Genomic DNA, 18637 nt, shown 5'->3' on the forward strand with positions numbered 1-18637 from the left:
TTACTATCATTGCATATTATTTGCATGTGGACTTACTAAGCTTTAATGCTTACCCCCTCTCTTTCCATCCTTTATAGTTTCGCCAAGATAGCTCGGGGATCGAAAGCTATCGGAGTATTCGATCACACTATCAAAAGAATATTAGGTATAGTGAAATTGTTATTTTGAGTATGGCATGTATAGAAGACTTGGTTATTTTGTGATATGTGTCATGCTATTTGGCCAAATTGTGAAGGCCTATGATGTTGATGATTTATTTTGTAATAGCCATGTGATATGGCTCATAATTGATTATTGGGTTGTAATGTCTAATTGTTCATGCATGCATGTGTTAATGCCTTATGATGTGCTATGTGGTTTGTTTGATGGATATGGGATGAGGAATGACTTAATGACTTAAGATGACTGTGGACATGAATGTGTAATTTGAGATTATGGCAACAAATTTAATTATGCATGAAATTGGTGTGGAATGCTTCCAATTGGTGTGACTAATTGAATTTGTAATAGAACGACATTATGAAGATGTGAAAGTGCCATGGTGTTGAGTAATTGAGTGTTTTAAACAGGTCATGTTGCATGCTATGAAATATGTTTGAGTGTATGAATGATTGAGGGTGACAATTGGCTTGGAAAATAGCCTTTAAATGGTCCACACGGGTAGACACACATGCATGTGTTTAGGCCATGTGTGACACACGGTCTGCCCCATGGGCGTGTTGAATGGTCATGTGTCCCCTTGCACCTAAATTTTACAAGTCAGTATGCCTAGTAGTAAACACACGGGCTAAGAACGGGAGTATGTCTTGGTCGTGTGAGAGACACGGCCTACCCACATGGCCGTGTACTCTGGCCGTGTGAAGTCTGCACCATTTTATGAAAAATTCATTTATTTTTAATTGACCACACGATCTGGTAACACGGGCGTGTGATATGGCCGTGTGACCCTAAATTGGTGCTGACATCATATTCAAAGAGTTACACGGACGGGCGTGTCGAGAGCACACAGGCGTGTTCCCTATCTCACACAGGCGTGTGGCTCTGTATTAGGGAAAATTTCCCAAACCTTTCTAAAATTTTCAATTTAGTCCTGAATATTTTAAGATGGTTGTTTTGGGCCTCGTAAGCCCGTATCAGGGACAAATTGTATATGTATGAATGAATTTGTTTTGAAAAAAAATTTATAGCCCAATTTTTGCATGAATGATTGTGTATGTGTTTGGTAATGCCTCGTATCCTATCCCGACCTCGAGTACGGGTAAGAGGTGTTATATTTAATGGTATCAGAGCTACAGTTTAGTCATTTCTCGGACTACATAGCATGTATTTAAGTCTAGCTATACATGCCATACATATATTATGATAGTGTGACGAATCTTGAGAAATTTTACGTGTTTTCATTTAGCAAATGGATCTCGATAGAATAGTGGCGGATAATGTAGAAAGTAACACGCCTGCTCCCGCTGAAGGGGCAGTGCCATCCGAGAGTAGACTTGAAACTATCAGTAGAGGAGAAGGAGGCAAAGAGGGCTTTCTCCACATGATGAATGCATGGTATGTAACCCCCCTTACCCGTATTCGACGCCGAGACAGGGTACGAAGCATTACCAAACTTGTACTCATACATTCATGCAAAATTCTAGCTATAAAATTTTTCTTTAAAACAACTTCATTCATACATACACAATTTGTCCCTAATATGGGCCTCCGAGGTCCAACATAACCATCAGAAAAGGATCGGGACTAAATCGAGAACTTTTAGAAAAATTTAGCAAATTTTCCCTAATACAAAGCCACGCGCCCTTGTGAGATAAGGGGCACACCCGTGTGCTCTCGACACGCCCGTGTTCTCCAGTCATGTAACTCTCTAACTATGACATCAGCACTAATTTAGGGTCACACGGCCGTATCACACGCCCGTGTGGCTAGACCGTGTGATCAATTAAAATTAAATGAATTTTTCATAAAAAGGTGGAGACTCACTACAGCAACACAGGTTTTTAGTGGCGTTTTTAGCGACGTTTGAATGAAAAACGCCACTATAGATGAGCATTAGCGGCGCTTTTCAAAAAACGCAGTAAAAAATTTTGCACAACATTGTTGTTTTATATTAAGCTTTTTTAGTGGCGCTTTTTTAAAAACACTGCTAAAGATCGAGTATTAGCGGCGTTTTTCTAAAAACCCCGCTATAGGTACACCTTTAGCGGCGCTTTTTAAAAAACGCCGCTAATACTCGATCTATAGCGGCGTTTTTAAAAAAGCGCCGCAAAAGTTTTTGCAAAACGTCGTTGTTTATATTGAGCTTTTAGTGGCTTTAGTGGTGCTTTTTTAAAAAACGCAGCTACAGATCGAGTATTAGCGGCGATTATTGAAAAACGCCACAAAAAACATTTCATCTGTCTATTTATAATTTAACTGGTTTATTTATATTAAAATATAATTTATTTTTAATTGAATATTTAAATTCTTCAGAAAAAATAATGACACGTAAAAAATATTTAAAAGTAAAAACATAGAAAAATATTTGTTAAAAATGTTTTAATTGAATACTATTTTAAGGTTTATGAATTATGGGTTTAGGAATTACGGTTTAAGGGTTGGGGTTTAAAGTTTAGGGGTAGCAGTAGGGGTTTAGGGGTAAGGGTTTATGTTTTAGGATTTAAGGTTTACGATTTAGGGATTAAGGATTAAGAGTTTAGGGTTTAGATTAATTAATTAATTAATATGATTATGGTCACATAAAATTACAATAATTAATAAAAATTATGGTTATACAATATATTAAATATTTTCTTATATAATCGTAAAAGAGATAGTATTGAATTTAAAATATTGAATTAATTATCATTATAGTTTAGGGTTTATGGTTTAAGATATATGGTTTAGGGTTTAAGGTTTAGGAGTTAATTAGTATTTGAAGGTTGATGATGAATTATGGGTTTAGGGATTATGGTTTAGGGTTGGAGTTTAAGGTGTAGTGGTTTGGGGTTAATGGTTTAGGGTTTAGTGTTTAGTGTTTATGGGATAGGGGTTAGAGGTTTAGGGTTTAGATTAATTAGTTTTTTTAATTTATATATTAAACGATTTCTTATATAATTGTAAAAGAGATAATATTAATTTGAATATATTAAAATTATGATTATAGTTTAAATTATTTAAGAGATAATAGATAAACTTTATATATATATTAAATGGTTTAAGATTTAATCTAAAAATATTTTGATATATTAAAAATAATTCAATTCAAATTAATTCCTCTACACTTAATTTATTTAAGTGAAATTTAAACTTAAAATTTAGTCCCTATATTTTTCAAATCGATCAATTTTATCTTTTGTACTTTTCAAATTTTAAAATTTTAGTCATGATCACTCAAATGATAGCAATTATATATGTTTGGTTAAATTTTGCTATTAGTCTTGGTATTGTGTGTAAAGTTGTAGGTTGAGTTCATGTTATCCAATTAGATCATTCTTGGTCCCTATACTTTTCGAATTTTGAAATTTTAATTTTGACACAAATGACAACCGTTAAATCCGTAACTGGCTTTTTTTGAGTAATATATTTGTTACATTAGATTTTAGAAATAGCAAAACTTAATGAATTTAATAGCTACCATTTAATTAATACTACAATTTCAAAATTCGAAAATTATAATGACTAAAAATAACAAAATTAAAGTAAAATGACTAAATCCACAACTTACATATAATTCAATGACTAATCGAAAAAAATAATTAAAAATATTTAACTTGTTTATATTTAAAAAATTAATAAATATCAAATGAAAATAACATGTATATATTTATAAATTTTAAATTTATATATTAAATAATTTCAAATTTTAAAGATTTCAAATTTTCAATAATTTTCAAGATTTCAAATTTTATCTAATTATTTTAAATATTATTTAAATTTTAAAAAATTATTTATTTAAATGAAAAAAATTAAAATACTATTATTTAAAATAATTTTAAAATTTTTTAAGTATATAACTAATTTTTTAATTTATATTGTTTTTAATTTATATATTAAATAATTTTAATTTTTAAAGGCATTAATAGTGGCGTTTTTTATAAAAAAAGCACCACAAAAATTCATTTCACTCTAAAAAAAAAGGCACCTTTTTATCCGCAAATTTCCCCAAAATTTCCCCACTAAAACCCCTAATTTTTTCCTCTAAAATCAGTATCCTCAAAACACCCCCAATCTCACCCCTCCGTTGCCCTTTTCAATAAAGAAACTCTCCAACAGTAGTGTCTCCAAGCTCTTATCGAAGGTGCCCACGATTACTCTGGCTCCGCTGTACTTGGATGGGGCGATGGGTATTACACGGATGAAGAAGATAAAGGGAAAAGGAAGTTGAAAACTTTGTTTGCAGTTGTGGAGTAATTCCTTGTGGAAAGAAGGAATTTCTTGCAGAACTTCATCCAGTATTCTATGCACAGTAAGTTATGTTTTATGTGTTTGTTGTTTTTATTAATTCTTTTTACAGGCATATCATGTCATAGCAACTTAACAATGAAAGTTCAAAATGTATCATAATCATGTTTGCCGATTTATTTGTTGCCTTCCATTTCTTCAGGTATATGTGCATAGTAAAGTTATGATAATTGATGACCGTGCTGTCTTAATTGGATCTGCTAATATTAACGATAGAAGTTTACTCGGCTCAAGAGATTCAGAGGTATCTCAATATTCTGTAATGTTTTTAAAATGTTGTCTGAAAACATTAAGCTAGTTGGGGGTTGAAATGTTAATGGAGATAAATGACAAAATATAGTGTAATGGAGGAAACAGTTCACTTGAAATTTGGTATTAACATATTTAAAGGGGATCAGTAATAGAGTTAGGTAAGATCTAAAACATGAAGTTGCGGTATGTCTTTTTATATTTGATAAAAGAGTGATGGTTTATGGGAAGTGGAACACTTCTACATTTATTTGTCCCCAACTAGGATATAACATATCTGTATCACTTCTTCAACAAGATTAATATCACGACTAATGTTTCAGTTGGCGTGCTTATCGAAGACAAAGAATTTGTTGATTCATGGAAGGGAGGAAATCCTTGGAAGGCTGTAAAATTTGCTTTGAGCCTTCGCCTTTCATTGTGGTCCACATCTTGGTCTTCACTGAGGAGAGGTTTGTGAGCCATCGTTCAATGTTTCATTATTTTACATTCAAGATTATGCTCATTGAATTGGTCTCAGGGATCAGTCATATATATTTTATAGTATCTTGTATCATTCAGCTGATCAACACGTTTGTCCTTTCCTTTTTCATGCTCCTCAGATAAATCAAATAATCGACCCCATTATCGATTCAAGTTACAAAGATATATGGGTTGGGACTGCAAAGGTAAGAACCGGAATTCCATTAAATTTCAGTACTTTTTCATTTTATATTCTTAAATGTTCCAATTAAAAGAAATCAAAGAATTTCTGGTGTTTATGAAAATCAGCCAGGTAAGTAGGGTTAGCCAGCCTAATTAGACTAGATGGCTCACATTGTTTTAATATGGATTACAAACTCCGAATAACAAACAAGGAATCATTTATGTCACAAATGAATATGATAATCTACCAGGATGTGTTCTCCTGTGTCCCGAGTGATCTCATACATTCCCGGTATGACTACATCTCTTTCTTACGAACCTTAATTCTTTTTGTTTTTGGCTAATCCTAATAACGACATGAGTGGCATGTACCATAAAATGCAGGCTTGCACTCCGACAAAGCATTGCGTATTGGAAAGAAGGACTCGGTCACACTACAATCGATTTAGGAATAGCCCCTACAAAATTAGAATCATATCACAACGGAGAGTTTAAACAAGTAGACCCCATGGAAAGATTAAAATCGGTAAGAGGACATCTTGTTTCGTTCCCCTTGTATTTCATGTGCAAAGAAGATTTACGACCTGTATTTAATGAGAGTGAATATTATGCATCTCCCAAAGTTTTTCATTGAGTGAGGGAGAGGTTATACAACAAGCCTCAAATTCTTTTTTTCATATTATACAGAAGACAGACAAAAAAGAGAGACTGATTATACATTTGTAAAACCTCCTTAAGGAAATATGCATCTCAATCATTCTTTGTGTAAAAAGTCTTAAATACCAAACAATACCTAATTTAACCAAAGCTTTCCTCTACATACCTGTTCATGGATTGTTGTAAATTTTCAAGTTGAGCCGGATATGAGACTAGTTTGTTATTTACTTTTTTATTTTAATCTCCAAATAGAAACAAATCCTTCCTATTTTTCTTTCACATTAAGATTTGAGGAAATCTTTATTTTTATTTTTTGTAATGGTAGTATGTCATATAAATGTTTGAAACTAGTGCATGATGAAGGCAAGGTGGCGTGTAGGGAAAGAACCAGTGGAGGGCAATCCATGTCACATGGACCCATGTCCTACATCAGCATGCATACATGGAGGGCAAGGCTTGGAAACATCTTTCCTAGTTTCTACTGGTTTTTGGTTCATTTTTCACTGGTGAGTTTTGATAAAGGTATAATGATGGACATGCAGTTATTGCAATATATGTTAAAATTATTGGTGTTTGGTGGATCATGGAATTGAAAGATGTGATGCTTCTATAAGTTAGGGGAAAGACATATATTATTGTATATATATATAGGCTCTCAAATTCACATAATAATTTTCCAGTACAAGTTTTAGATGACTATGATGAAAAGGATTATATATTATTTATATTCATTCCACTTAATATTAACTTTTTAATATAAAGAGATATAATATTATTAATTAGTAGGTTAATGTTCTTTGTGTTCATTTCTTTGGCCAATATTCTTATTTAAGATAAAAATGAATATTAAATATTTTAATTTTTTATATAGTCAAGTTTAAATCATTTTAATATAAAGAGAAATAATATCATTAATTAGTAGGTTAATGCTCTTTTTTTGTTCATCGAATTTTAATTTACAATAGATGAGTTTTGCAATATTATGGTAACCCATTACTCCTTTTTCAATTCTAGGAAGCATTTATTCTTCGTGCGAATTTTCCCCTAAAGGCATAATATTTTCACTTAGCATTTTTATCAATGTTGTTTCTATTGTCAATTAATAGAACACCATATCCTTGGCTATGGGGTTTTGCTTGGTAGTTATGCAGCTAATTATTGAAAGTTGAAACTGATGCCTATTTTATGATTGTTTACATGCATGGAAAAGGTTATACTCTTCTTCTTTTAGACCAAATTAAGCCATGGTGGGTTTGGGCTTCATGGTTGTCACCATTAGAGTATGCGCAAAGAGCAGTTTCCATTAATGAATTCACAGCTACAAGGTGGAAAAAGGTGCATTAATCAACATGCTTTCTTCAAATTTTTGTTTATTAGTAATGATTAATATGCTAGACGTGTAATTGTTGAGACATGTTTCAGATATCTGCTACTGGAAACAATACAATCAGATACAATGTGCTTCATCAACATGGTTTACCTTCTGCTAAATATTGGTATTGGCTTGGAGTTGGTGTGTCTTCAAATTTTGAAATAAATTGAATAGATTACTGTGTTATATAAAATATAAGTATAGGTAACAACATGATAATATAATGTCTAGATTTGGTTAATATTTTAATACTTGTTTCTTACTTGATATTATTGTATAGGGGTTTGCAAAAAGTCGAAGTTTTGGAAGTTTAGGTCAGGTAGAAGGTATTGTTGCTCTCACAGCTCGTCGAAGTGGGCTGCATCCTAGTACTCGATATTTGGCTAGGGGCATTAATTCCTGTTTTAGCACAGGTAAGATGAAGTTGCTATTTTTATCCGACGACTACGTAGACATGGTTACTAATACCTTCTCCTATCAAAGCTACTCTTTTCTTTTCTTTATTCTTTTTTTTTAAAAAATAACTTTTTTGTTTTTCTATTTAATGCGTTATGTTGAATTGACTTATATTTCTGTTGGGAGGTGATTGACAATAGCATAAAGTGCTAGGTTATACTATTTTTTTGAGGTACAATGATGCGTTGCACTAAAGTAACATGCTTATTTTAATTGTGTTTGGGGTACATGAGAGAACTTTAAAGTTAAACAGTTCCATGCTATTTCTTAACTATTTCTTATGTTTGGGGTACATGAGAGAACTTTAAAGATAGACATTACCATGCTATTTGTGTTTAATTGCTAAGAGCTGTTGTAATTCAGGTGGTGGCAGCCAATGCAAATCATGTCTTAACCACTAGGGGCATTAAGAAGACTACTAGTGTGCTATTGGGTTTAGGTTGAAGACAGTGAACTTGCTGATGCTGCTACTGTTAGTGCTGGGAACAACAATGAAATAGGAAATATGATAGCTGATTCCATGAGTAAAGTTGGTCGAAAGGGTGTAATTACCTTTGAGGCAGGAAACCGAAATAAGGTATCAAATCTCCATTGTAGCAACGATGAACCTGTTTAGAGTAGAATGCTTATTTTCACTGTTGATTAATTATTGAAAAATCCTTAAGATCCTGGTGATATATAAGATTTGCATTTTGCAGTTCAGTGTAACAAAATTTTAACATCATTTTTCAGTGAAACGAAGAAAGTTGTATTTACTATTTGTTGCTTTTTACTGGTAGAAAATTTTTTAACTGAATTTTTTTTGAACTGTTGTAATAAATTGAATTTAAACACATTATTTATAAGAAACTAATTTCATACGAAGCGCTATGGTTGATATTACTATACGAACAAAAAATTAAACGATGAAGAAAAATCACCAGAACTACAAATTATAAGGAACATCAAATGTGAAACATGTAAGAACGATAAAAGCAAAGAAGCGGGATAGTGGTGATTTTTAGCGGCGTTTTTAAGGAAAGCGTGGCTAAAAACATGACCTTTAGTGGCCTTTTTTGGGAAAGCGCCGCTAAAGGTCATGACCTTTAGCGGCCTTTTTTTACATAAACGCCGCAAAATGTTAGCGGCGTTGTCTTTAGCGGCATTTTTTGTGGCAATTGTAAAAGCGCCGCAAATGTTAGCGGCGTTGTCTAACTTATTTATCATGTATTCATACATATATATATGAATGTACTTTCTTGTTGCATATCATCCTTTAACAAGACATCGTTCATGAGTATAACGTACGTACCTGTACATACCCGTAGCATATCGAAAAACTTTACCTTCATTACCATGCCCATCTTGGGACTTTCATCGCATTATCCATTGTAAAACCCGTTGAACACTCGGAACACTGTTGGATACACAGAAACTTGCACATAAGTGCCACCTAAACATACGTAGCAAAAGCTACCTCATATCATTCAACGCTCGCAATGGAGCTACTCACTGGCTTGCTTATATAAGCTATTGATTAAGGTGTAACTACACGGGCTACTCACAAAATCTGTCAGGTATCCGACCACTCAAGGATTACCTAGCCACCAGTAGGACACACAAGACCATTGCTCGGAACTCAATCACATGTATCGCATCCATTATGAACTCGGATCACTCAACAAGTTTGGACTTCTTAATTCCTAGTGACATGTCACTTGTATCCTAAACTATTCTTAAGGTTCAAACGAGGTTTTTCTCACTTGCACATTGCACCTCTATTGCACTTGCTTATGACGTCGTGGATAACGACCATAAATATTATTCATGCTTACAATAGTACCATTAGACATAGCATACATAATAAGCAATAAAGTAATTATCACATAATGTTAACACAACATAACATACCACATTTTCATATTATTTACACGTGTACTTACCTCGGTACAAAAATAATGGTAATTGAGCCTAATCATCGTATACTTTATTCTTTCCTCGATCAAGACTCGATTCACTTTTTTTATCTATAATGTCAAATTTAACTTTTTTATTAATCACATTACTCAAATCAATCCATAATTCATGCTTTAGTAAAATTACCTTTTTACCCCTATCTTTCCACTTATTTACGATTTAGTCTCTAGGCTCGTAAAATGAAATGCATGCATTTTTTTTGTTATTCAAGCCTAGCCGAACCTTTACTATGCTCATATTAGCCCATATTTTCCTTTATTTTGCATTATTACTACCACTTTTACACTTTTACAAACAAGTCCCCTTTTTAGGTGTTTTCACTAAAAACCACCTAGTAAAAAACGTTTATCATGCATCAAACATTCATATTCCTCCATTTATCAACAAAATACATCCATGTTACACATGGGTCAAATTTCATACATGAACCCTAGCTCAAAATATAGCTAGAAATGGGTAGATCATGCTTCATATACTTAAAAAATACACAGAACATTAAAAACAGGGCTAGGGAGCACTTACAGTCAAGCTTGGAAATGTTGAACAAAACCCTAGCTATGGCTATTGAGAAATTCGGCTACCACTTGGAAAAGATGGAAACATTTTTGCTTTAATTTTCCCTTTTTATTCTTCTAATTACCAAATGACCAAAATGCCCTTAGGGTTTCTTTCAAATTTTTCTTATGCATGTCCATTTTTGTCCAAAATTATAGAAATTGGTCAAATTGCTAATTAGGACCCTCTAATTCATAATCTAAAGCAATTTCATGCTTAAAGCTTTTAGAATGAAAGTTTTGCTTCTTATTCAATTTGGTTCCTAAAATTCAATTAGACATTTTATGCATAGAATTTCATTATGAAAATTTCACATAAGCATTAACTGATATCATAAATCTCATAAGAATCATAAAATGAGTATTTCTATCTCAAATTTATGGTCTCAAAACCACTGTTTCGACTAGGCTATAATTCGGGATGTTACAACTCTCCCCCTTTAGGGATTTTTGTCCCCGAAAATCTTACCGGTAAAAAGGTTTGGGTATTGTTTCCTCATAGCCTCCTCAGGCTCCTATGTAGCCTCTTCAACCCATGTCTTTTCCATAAAACATTCACAAGAGCAATACTTTTGTTTCTCAATTGCTTGACCTCCCAAGTCAAGATCTTAACAGGTTCCTCACAATAAGTCATATTCAGTCTGATTTCAACCTCTGTCGGTACAACCACATGTGAAGGATCCGATCTATATCGGTGCAACATGGACACATGAAACACATCGTGAATCTTTTCTAACTTAGTCGGCAAAGCCAATTGATAAGCAATAGGCCCTATCCTTCCGGTAATCTCATACGGTCCTATAAAATGAGGACTCAACTTGCCTTTTCTACCGAATCTCAAAACCTTCTTCCATGGAGATACTTTCAAGAATACCTTATCACCGACTTGATACTCAATATCTTTCCTTTTTAAATCCACATACAACTTTTTTCTATTTGATGCCGCTTTCAAACAACCACGAATTACTTTCACCTTTTCTTCGGTTTCCTTAACTAAATCGATTCCATGAATCTTATTCTCCTTAAGCTCAGTCCAATACAACGGTGTACGACATTTATGTCCATACAATGCCTCATAAAGCACCATCTTCAGACTCGACTGATAACTATTGTTGTAGGAAAATTCAACAAAAGGTAAGTAGTTTTCCTAACCACCTTGGAATTCAATAACACAACATCTGAGCATATCTTCAAGTGTCTGAATTACTCTCTCAGATTGTCCATCAGTTTGTGGATGAAAAACGGTACTAAGATTTAGCTTTGTACCCAAAGCTTCTTGTAACTTCTTCCAAAACCGTGAAGTGAACCTCGGATCTCTATCCGAAATAATCGATAAAGGTACTCAATGAAGTCTCACAATCTCAGAAATATACAATTCAGTTAACTTATTGTAACACCCCCTAACCCGTATCCGTCGCCGGATTAGGGTTATGATGTATTACTGATCTTATTGCAATTCATACAGATTCACATTATATTACAATTCGAGATTTATGATCACATCAATGTTTATAACAAAATCAACTATCAAAGCTTAAATATTCAATCATTCATAACATAACATAAATAAGATATAACCAAATATATCAAACAACTTATACATATACAGAACATACAATACGTCAACAACTCCATTGTTGAATATTAAACCTTTTTTTTTATGACGTATTCTTACATAGGATATACATTAATTGAAATAAGTTTCCCTATCAACCCTTTTTTATTTCATATATGCGGGATTAACATATTAATCTATATGAAACTCATATATTTTACATATTAATACCAAATAAAAACAAGCATTCAGTTATAAGTAAACTCGCTTCATTTCTTGGTCTATTCGGCAGATATAAATCATTGTACACATTCACAAACTTACACATAATTAGCAAGTTCATATAGCCATATATGTAACACCTTGAATTTGGGGCCTAGAAGAGTTGGGTTTTGAGTCTGGGATTCGGATAGAAGAAAACCTGAATAATTAAGAAGTTTTAAATATTATCATTTAAGAAAAAAATTTGAATTAAATACTACTAGAAAATTTTTACTGTATTTATTATTACGGATATTTTAAATTTTTATGAAATTTTAATTAGTATTATGAGATAAAATTATTATTATTAGAAAAATATTACTGTATGTATGTTTGAAAATTTTTATGAAAATTATTATTATTTACTGTATTATTGATATTTGAAATTTTTATTATTAGATATATTTATAAAATTATTATTATAATTATTATTATTAGATAGGAAAAATATATATATTTATAAAAGTATTGTTGTTTAAACCCTAGGAAAAAAATTGTTTTAATTTTTGGCTCATAGAGGGAATCTGGGCATAAGGCTTATAAAACAAATTGGGCACGACTGGGCATGAAGAAGCGTTCCTGGCCCAGTGGTTAGCATGCTAGGTAGTGGGAAGGAGAGCTGGGGTTCGACTCCCAGCATGTGCGAAAGTGTTTTATTTTTCTTTATATCAGGGAACGACGTAGGGAAGCCTTATATATAGTTGGGGTTAAAAGTAACACAAAGGGATGCTCGGTCTAGTGGCAGAGGCGCTAGGAGTGTGGTATAGTGCCTAGGTTCAAGGGTTGGCGCATGCAAAGGCTTGTTTTTATTTTAAAAGCCAGGTCACACTAAAGTAAGGTTTAAGAATAGTTGCGACCAAGTTATGCTACAAGGACGCTTGTGGTGTAGTGGCAGTAGAGTGCTAGGAGTTCCACAAGGGCACGGGTTCTAGTCCAAGCGCAGGTATGTTTTAATTTTATATTTTTAAAATGAACGAGACTTCAGCAGGTAACCTTTAAGATAAAATGTGATGGTAAATAGTTGAAAGTGAACGCGCGTCCCAGTGGCCAGCAGCTTGCTGAGCAACCTGGAGGTCCTAGGTTCGAGCAACGTTACACGCAAGAGAGTGCTTCCTTTTGCTATACGCACGTGGGAAGGGCCGTACGGGATTGAAACGAATCTGGGGTAGAAAGGTATTTGGAACGTTTTTTAACGAGTAGATCTCTTGGTAAGTATTCGAAACATCTTTCCATTCGTATCTTGTAGTTTAAGAAAAGCTGAAAACCCATATATACATAGGGTGGCTGTCGACTAAGGCTGAAAGGGTTTTTTTGGTGTTATTTGGTTTGTTGGTGCTAGTGAGGATTAAAGGCTGCCGATCGAGGAGTGTGTGAAAAGCTTGGATCATCAAAGTGACTAAATCTAGATCTAGTCATCAATTTCGGCAAAGGTATGAACCCTAGGGCCATTATGGATGGTGGCCGAATATGTAAGCGATGATAATAGATAGTTTTCGATTTGGTTTAAATATTAGCATGATCTAATCTATAAGCGGTTGATTATAGGAGAAATCGCGTAGGAGATCTCGTCAAGGAATATCCCAAATCAAGTGTGTATCGAACACCCTCTCATATTCAATTCAGCAAAAGCCGAAATGCCGAAATTTCGGCATTTCATGGGCTTGTGAGTGTGCGAGTGCTCACAAGACATTTAGAAATCATTAGATCTGAAATCGCAAAGTGGTAAGTTAGTCGTGTGTGAAATTTCGTGCACTTCGGTAATTGGGCCTCAACAGGCTAAAATCGGGCCTAATGGGCTTACGGGCCCATACAGGTAAAATAATAAAAATAGGAAATAAGTATGTTCTGTTAGACTGTAGAATCGAAACTGCTTAAACCGGTAAACTGGTCATAAAACTTGAATTAAATGGGCTTAAATTGCCAGTGGACACTGTAGGGCCCATTAGGGGTTTTAGGGCCCAATGGCTAAAATTGAGAAATTGAGAAAAATAAATTATTGCGATGACAAATGGGCTAGTAAGGACCGTAACATTCATGAGAACCCCTAAAACTGATAAAATTACTGAAATACCTTTATTGGTGGAAAGTTTACAGTTTTACCCCTAGGAGCAAAATTATTGATATACCCCTAGGGTTAAGGTTGACCTGAATGCCTATTTGACTGTTACTATTTACTGAATGCCATGTTATTATTATCTGATGCATGGGACTGGGTTATTGATGGAGGAAGTACTGAAAGTGGCTTGACCACGTACTGGAGGCTTTGCCTCAACTTACTGATATCTGAGCAGCTATGCTGTAACTGTGGAGCGTAGGGCTGGGTGGGTTGAGCTATTCCCCACATGGAGTAGAGGGCTGGTATGGGTGGAGTGTAGCGGTTGGTTATAGACTGGGTTGGGCTTGCATACACGAATATGTTTGTTCTGGAATGGAATGGGCCTATGGGCCATACTGTTATCTGAAAAGGAGCTAAGGCCCAGTTTACTGTATTCTGAAAAGGGCTTCAGCCCAGTACCCGCTGTTATCTGAATAGGGCTTAGGCCCAATGGGCTTGAGCTGACTTGGGCTTTGGATGGGTTTTCTATACACACTGAGTTTTCCAAACTCACCCCCTTTCTCTTCCATCCTTGCAGGTGAGCCGTAATTGGTGGACTTGGAGCTGGGCGGGATTCAGAATGGCCACGAAGATTAAATTTCTGGTTTTTAAATAAGTTTCAATTAGCTTTCTTTTAAATTTTGCATTTATTTTTGATTATTTCTATTTTAGTTAAAGTTGTAATAAGGCCGCTCTATTGTTTTTATTTTGGGGTTTTAAATTACTTAAATCATTTTCAACTTGAGATTCACATCACTTAAATTGATTCCTTAAAATTGGTTAGCTCTAGGGCGCATTTTATAAAAGTTACTTATTTTCAAAATATCACGATAACCGAGCAAAGCTTCCGCAATGTAAATGTTTTCAAAGGAAACAAATATTTTAAATAGACTTAAACTTAATTTGTTGTTCGTGGACAAGTAATAAGCTTAAAGTGTGGCAATGGATGTGTGCATGTCTAGGATTGGATCATGGAAGAGCTAGGTACTTAAGCAGGCTAATTGACTCACCTTCTCTTTTCTTGAATCCTACCTGGTGCGTAGTATCCATTCACTTTAAGCCATAACAAAGAAGGTTTGATTTTTTCGATACTTAACTATTTTTAAAATAACATGTTTCTGCCACTACAAAGGTTTACAAGTTTTCAAAGTTTTCCATAAGATTTTACAAGGTTGTTAACAATTTTTTGATTATTACAATGAATCACGTTTTGGAAAAAAAAATAAGGCTAAGGTTTTATACAAGTTTAAACGGTAAAAGTTTCTAAACATCAAGAAGGGTTTTCAATGAAAACATGGTTTTCGAAAAACACTTCAATGTGACACACCAGACTTGGCCATAATATCTGGGCCGGGTTTGGGGTGTTACAATATACATATGTATATAGCATTCATAAATATGAACATCTTTATACACATGTAAGGCATATAAAAATTTAACTAATATGATAAGGCCGAATGTCATGTACACATGTCTTAACTTAATCCATAAGTGAACACCAAAATTTGTATCATTCATATGTCTTAGTCTTTACCTAACGATTTCATAATTTACCTTAACTCAAATAACATCCATAATGAACCATACTGTCGAATACATAACATCATCACAAATATCATGTATTTTGGTTACACTCTCTAGATAGACTCAATACAAGACCCTATATATATAACCTAATCAATATATCCATGCCACATCAGGATTCAACAACTAACCACAAAATGCAAACACATAGCATAAGTTATAATCAACCAAGGCACATTACATAATAATCAAAAAAAACTTAAATCATAATCCAACAAGACCGAAACTAAACATAGAAATTAAGCCATTTTCGCATGGCCTTATACATAACCAAAGTTCATTATTTCAAAACGAAATCCAGCCTATACATGCCATAGTTCCAAAATACAAATTATAAAATATCGAAAGCGGTCGATAGTGTGATAGACTTTGCTGAAGATCCCTGAGCTTGTAACTTGAATCCAAAATCTATAAAACAGAAACAGATATACACACAATAAGCTATTATAGCTTAGTAAGTCATAAGCAAATAAACAACCCATTGATTTTATCAGCTTAATTAAACTAAACCATAATATAATATAGTTATTACATTTAGTTGCAACTACCATGTTTCATAATTAATGCGTTTTCATACACAAACACTACCTTGGCCGAATGCTAATATAATCCAATAATTTTTTATCATTTGACCTTCAAGCCAAAATGTCAACATATATATATATGCCGAATATGCATACACTTATATACTTGAGCTCAAAATCATAATATAACATCATATATATATACATATCTATATGGGCGAATATACATGGTCTTGTATATACCAATTCAATAATCAATTCTATAATATTCATATCATTCATTCATAAAACCAAACACATACATCATGGTCACATAAATCCTTTATTTGTATCACACATGATTTACAACAAATAACCAAATTACTTACTTAACTTATTTTAGTTAAGTAACCAACTATTTCATACCTGGTCGTTTCCACTCATTTTACACTTTCGGTCACAACTTATCGATGTCCAATGAACCATTCGGAATTGGATAGGACACTCAGATAATCACACATATATCATACAATGCTAACGTCCCTGATGTGGTCTTACATGTAATCATATATCGATGCCACTGTCCCAGACAGGGTCTTACTCGCACACATATATCGGAGTCACATATCAATGCCACGGTCTTACTCATACACATATATCAGAATCCTATGTCATGACATATGTATCCTAGCTATTCCTAAGCTTCATATGGGGCTTTCAGACGTCATAACTCGGCCGAAACAAATTTGGAGACATAGTAATCAAGCTTATTCACATTCGGCTATAGCATATATAAAACCATATATTTCATTTTAGCATAAATATATATTACATTTAATTAAAATTAAGTACGTATATTTGCTTATCAACTTACCTCGGACTATGTAAAACGGAATGAGATAGCTAGTCGATAACTTTCGTTTCCCCCTGATCCAAATCTGATTTCTTTGGTTCTTGATCTAAACATATTCAAATTAACCTCATTCAAACATATTTTCATTCAATTTAGTCCAAAAACACATAAATGGGAAAATTACCGTTTTACCCTGACATTTACACTTTTACAATTTAGTCCCTATTGCACAAAACATAAAATATGCAAAATTTCAATATACCCATGTTTGGATGAATATTCCTAGTATTCATACAAGTCCATATATTTCATTTATTTCACATTTTAGTCCCTCAAATTATTATTTTTTCAATTTAGTCCTAATTACTCAAAATCATCAAAAACTCCAATACAAAACATGTTAATCTAAAACATATCTTTCATATTTCATCATCAAACAACAATAATCACAAGCTCTCAACAATGGCATAACTCAAAATATTCACCAAAACCAAAAATTCAAGCATGGGTCTTGAAGATAACTCAGCAACGATCTCAAAAACGTAGAAATTATCAAAAACCGAGCTAAACACATACCTTGATTGAGCTTAGAAATGGTCGAACCCTAGGTTTCTCTTTTTATTTTATTTTGTTTTTAGTTTTGATGCAAGAAAAAAGAAAATAATATGAATATGGCTTATTTTATGTTTCTTATATCTTATATTAACATTTTACCTAATTACACTTTTAACCTTAATAAAATTATAACAAAACCTTATAATATATGCCTATTACTGTCCACTTAATATGTCAATGGGCTATTTACAACTAAAGACTTCCACTTAATAAGCCAATAACAATTCGGCCCCTTATACTTTTAGCTACCAAATTTTTGTTTTTCGTGATTAAGTCCTTTATTCAATCGGACACTCAAACGATAAAATTAAAGCACGAAAATTTCACAGATATAAATTCACACAATAAACACAAAAAATATTTTTTAAATATTTTTCTGACTCAGATTCATGGTCCTGAAACCACCGTTCCGATTAGGGTCTAAATTGAGTTGTTACACTTATCAAGTGAATAATCAACGCATACCGGTATAAAATGAGTCGATTTAGTCAATCTATCAACCATAACCCATACGACATCTTTCTTTCTTAGTGTCAACGGTAAGCCTGTCACAAAGTTCATAGTAATTCGGTCCCATTTCCATTCAGGAACTAAAATAGGCTGAAGTAAACCTAAAGGTACCTGGTGTTCAGCCTTTACTTGCTGACAAATCAAGCACCTCGATACAAACTCGGATATATCTCTTTTCATGCCATTCCACCAATGCATTTTCTTTAAATCATTGTCCATTTTCGAGCTACTCGGGTGAACTGACATACCTCAGTTATGAGCCTCATGCAAAATATTTTGAATCAACTTAGCATTTTTCAGAACACAAATCCTTTCACGAAACCTCAGAC

The 18637-nt window shown here is 33.4% G+C and overlaps 1 long non-coding RNA gene across 14 annotated transcripts; it reads left to right on the forward strand.

Moving 5' to 3' along the window:
* The first annotated feature begins 4086 nt into the window (after positions 1-4086).
* Positions 4087-8577, forward strand: LOC121213182 (uncharacterized). 14 transcript variants are annotated; one of them, XR_005908605.1, is made up of 11 exons: positions 4093-4447; positions 4586-4687; positions 5016-5144; positions 5295-5360; positions 5589-5629; positions 5722-5863; positions 6374-6500; positions 7205-7329; positions 7417-7490; positions 7647-7779; positions 8186-8577. It is a non-coding gene; the product is annotated as an uncharacterized lncRNA (long non-coding RNA). The 14 variants fall into 14 exon arrangements; XR_005908599.1 differs by having other exon boundaries at positions 5295-5629; positions 6346-6500; XR_005908617.1 differs by having other exon boundaries at positions 5295-5629; positions 6358-6500.
* Positions 8578-18637: the final 10060 nt, after the last annotated feature.

Source organism: Gossypium hirsutum, chromosome A02 (genome assembly GCF_007990345.1).
Source record: "Gossypium hirsutum isolate 1008001.06 chromosome A02, Gossypium_hirsutum_v2.1, whole genome shotgun sequence".
Taxonomy (NCBI): Eukaryota; Viridiplantae; Streptophyta; class Magnoliopsida; order Malvales; family Malvaceae; genus Gossypium; species Gossypium hirsutum.